Source organism: Rhyacophila brunnea, unplaced genomic scaffold (assembly GCF_057557595.1).
Source record: "Rhyacophila brunnea isolate RB1 unplaced genomic scaffold, BYU_Rbru_1.0 scaffold_57, whole genome shotgun sequence".
NCBI lineage: Eukaryota > Metazoa > Arthropoda > Insecta > Trichoptera > Rhyacophilidae > Rhyacophila > Rhyacophila brunnea.
In genome coordinates, this window is record NW_028233245.1 from 359,052 (window position 1) to 363,541 (window position 4,490).

The 4,490-nt window shown below is 26.9% G+C and overlaps 1 pseudogene; it reads left to right on the forward strand.

Annotated features, from left to right (window-relative positions):
- The first annotated feature begins 881 nt into the window (after window positions 1-881).
- Window positions 882-1,646, forward strand: LOC147065786 (uncharacterized; annotated as a pseudogene).
- The last annotated feature ends 2,844 nt before the right edge of the window (window positions 1,647-4,490 follow it).

The window sequence follows — 4,490 nt, forward strand, 5'->3', positions numbered from 1 at the left end:
TTGCTTTATATACTAAGCAAAATGATAAAAAATGCTCATTATTATAATATTTTTCAAAGGTGATTAAAAATATTCAACTAAAGACTCTTGTTTAATATATATTGCCACAAAATAATTGTTTATCATTATTTTTTTTGGAAGCTAACTTAGACCTAAAATATATGATGATCGATATTATTTGATATTTTAGGCTTGATGTCCTTTAATTTGTGTGTTCTTTTATAATTCTGAAGAAAATTGGCATAAATTCTTTCGCAGTTGAAAAAGATCAAGTTGTTTAAATGCAAAAATGGTTTTTAAATATATGATGAGACAAATCTATTAAGTTTATAAATGTTTTTGTGATTTTAAAGATACTTAAATTGCCTTAAAGTTCCAATTTGCTTCTATATTGCCATATTTTTGCGGAAATTTATATGTTTTTTTAGTTCCTACATTAAAATTTATATTAAACAATTGTTTTAAATAGTAAAGACGTATGAAGTCGCGATTTTTTTATTTAAGAGTTAATTTTTAACATTAAATTATTCTATTTTTTGATCATTTTAACTTGTTCAGTTTCTTGTCAGAATATTCGTTTTAATTTTTAATTACTTTCATTTCATGCATATTCTTTTTTATCACATCTCTTTTTTAAATAGTTAGATCAAAAATATTTTATAGTCACATGCTTTGAAAGTCTATCTTTTGTTATGACTTCAAGATCTTTTATAAGTTCATACCAAATATTTCAAGATAATTATAATAAAAGGTATCTAATTAGAAACAAAATGATTTATATTCATTATTCCAATACAAATAATTATTTTCCATGGACCAAATTATTAAAAAATTTATTTTTCAAATTTAGATATAGCTTGTTTTAGAATGCCCAATTAAAAATGCCGCAAAACAATTACATAGAAGAACATATAAAAAAACATGGAAAAGCACCAGATCACACAATTCGAGTAGCAAAGAAAGCAGCACGTGAGCCACACAAAATACAAAAAATGGCCCGTAAACTACATGGACATCAAGCAATAATGTTCAACAAGAAGCGACGTGCAGAAAAGATCCAACTTAAGAAATCAATAAAAGAGAAAACACGAGAAAAAGCAACAATAAAATCAAATGCAGATGAAGCACTTCCAGGATTCTTACTCGATCGTGGTGACACAGCAAGAACAGTTAGTAGTGTAATAAAGCAGCAGCGACAAGAAAAAGCTTCGAAATATAGTGTTCCTATTGCTAAAGTCCAAGGCATACCAGAAATAGATACTTTCAAAGTTCTTGCTACGGGAAAAAGAGGTACGAAACAATGGAAGAGGATAGTAACAAAGCCTTGTTTTGTTGGGGAAGGTTTTACGAGAAAACCACCAAAATATGAACGTTTTATTCGACCGATGGCTATGCGATATAAATTTGCACATGTGAGTCACTCAGAACTAAAGGCTACTTTCAATCTTCCAATAATTGGTGTAAAACAAAATCCACATAGTTCAATTGGAACACAACTTGGAATATTACAAAAAGGGACAATAATTGAAGTTAATGTGAGTGAACTAGGAATTGTTTGTGGAAGTAAAATTGTCTGGGGAAAATATGCACAAATAACTAATCATCCTGAAAATGACGGTTGCATCAATGCCGTCCTTTTATTATAATAGAATAAAATATTTATCTAAATTTAATTGATATCATCGTATAATATTTTGTTTTCTAGAATGAACAAATCTTTTATTTTTACTGCATTATAGTCTTTTGTTATATCTTCTAATCATAAAAAAATACAAGCTTATCGATTCACAAAGTACAAGAAGTATAGTATATGCGGTTCTTCTCCATATGAACTCAAAAATTCTGCGATAATTAACACAGTTTATAATTAGTTTTCTTATCACTTTCTGTTGTTCTGCTATATCCTTATAGATACCTCTTCTTCTATCAAGACTTATCAGTCAAGTGTCTTTTCATTCCCATGGCTTGTACATAAGCTCGACTCCATTGATATTCCAAGTTTTTTCAAATATTTCTTGAGAAATTTTGTAACCACCACATTCTACGTTTTTATATTTTTTTTTATTTGCGCTTTAAATTTATTGATCATAGAATGTCCATTTGCAAATATTTCAAATTTTCTTGATTTCTACCAAGGTTGTTAAAGATGCTAGTGACAATTAATTCTATCACTGATGAACAATATTTTTCTTGTCGTAAATAAATAATTAAGAGCGTTAATTTTTTAACATGACATCTGTTTTTCGTCTCATAGCGACTTATATTTGCAAATTTATTTTCCATAATTTCTTGCACTAATTATATACGAATTTTCTATGTTTTTTTAAAATTGTATTTTCTAGATATCAAAAATTATAGACATCTCGCTATTTCATCATGAATTCTTGTGTAATCACGACCTAATTTCTCTTGCATTCGCTCACCAAGTGATAAACTGTTTTATAAGGTTTATAATAATTCGAGCTCTTTGATCTTCCCTAAGAATATATTTCTATCTTTTATGCAGTAAAATCTAGCCTCTTCTGCCGGTTTAAGATTTCCGAATAGTAAATATTTTGTAGATCCATTGATCGCAAGCATTATTTTTTTGGCTTAGGCTAAAGAGTTTTTGATGTAATTGTTTTCTGTTATTTACACAATTAACCCACAGTTTATTTAGCAGTAAGTATTTCCAAATATATTTCTGTGATGGTATATTTAATACTAAGAAGATTAATTATTATTTATAAATGATTCTAATTGTCTTTTTCAAGTTTTACTATAGCTGATTAATGGTTAGATAGTTGGCTTTAAAATTATAGTGTTAAGTTTAATTGAATATTATCTTATTTGCTTTTTGTTCTATATATGTAATCCCCCTATACAATTAATTTATTTTTAAGTAAAGTCATTCATTTTTTGCTGGTTGAAGGTGTGTTTGTCAACCCCTATAAATTTTTTTATATCATCATCAAGATTTTTTTAATCTTCCAGGTTTTGCTTTATTACCCCTATATTATGGTATACAAGTATAATAGCGCATTATTTAATTGATTTTATAAAATTTTCTGAATTCAATCTTGTTATGCATAAATTCTTCACCCTAATAATAATTTAATTTTTTATATTATCAATAGTTTCAAGTTTTATTCTTTTTTTGTGTCTTCAAGAATTCCAAGATAATTATATTCGTCTTTTCCATCAATAACTGTAGTTATATCTTTACAATTTACGTGATTAGTTGCCGACTTTTCTTTGTTGATTTCCATACCTGTATTTATAAAAAAATTAATAGCTTCTTTAAGAATTCTTTTTAGATTTTATTCATTTGAAATGATTTCTAAATCATTGATAACGAGTAAGTGATTTGTTCTATACAAGCTTTCGTTTACTAGAACATTATCTGACGGTTTTAGACAAAATGGATTCATGCATAAAACAAATAATATTACGAATAACTTATCATCTCGGAGAATTCCTTTATAATTTTTTTTTCGTTTAATCTATTTATGGAAGTATTATTTTTCAATGAGTTATAGTATACATTCATCATCGAGTTCTGTAGGTTTTGTTCTTTCTTAACTTACTATATCTTCGCGATATCGTCTGCCAAAGACAATTTCAAATTAAACTAAGTCGGAAAAAGCACATTTCATAGTGATCTTTATCTACTAAATTTATATATCAGTTATATTTCTCGAATATATTGCATTTTTTTATAAAGTAATGATGGCTTTGGTGGTGAGTTCATGCAAATTTGAAATGCAAGTTAATAGTCGAAATTCTAATGCACGTAGTACATCCCTTTCCATTTTATGATATGTAATTCCAATGTACAACCATATTTCTTCTTCGTATTTCTCTTGGAAAATACTATAAACAATTTTATACAAATTCTGGTGGAGACTAATCAGCTTTTAAATAGAAAAAGTTCATGATTAATCACACCTAGAAGCTTTAAAATTTGTAAAACTTGTTACAATATCATAAAACTTTTATTGTGATACAAGTATATGCCTTTTGTGTTCTCAGGCATGCAGCCAAACAAAAAAAAATCGAAGTCGTTCTCATTTGTATCATTAATCAATATTTCTGATCAAAAAACTAATATTTGTTAGAGAAATGCTTATATTATTCGTTTTTGTGCTTCTGATACTAGCCTATAGAATTGCTATCTTGATAGTTAAAATTAAACATTCGTTTTCGTGAATTCTCATCATTTTACATATTGATCTTTTTGCTTCGCATAGATTTTATTTTTTCAATGTTGATACTGTTCAATTTTTATCTAAGATTTTTTGATGCTAGTCTATTTATCTTTCTAAGAAATCCAACTTTCTATTTACCATGTGCGTTTTATTTGATATATACACTTTTTATTCATTTTTAATATTATTAAATGTATATTATATTTATTTTTTATTTGAATGTATAAATTCTTGTATAAATCAGTTTACTTGACATATCTTCGTATGTTGCTTGGGCTTTTTGCATAGGCTTTGTCACTTCAC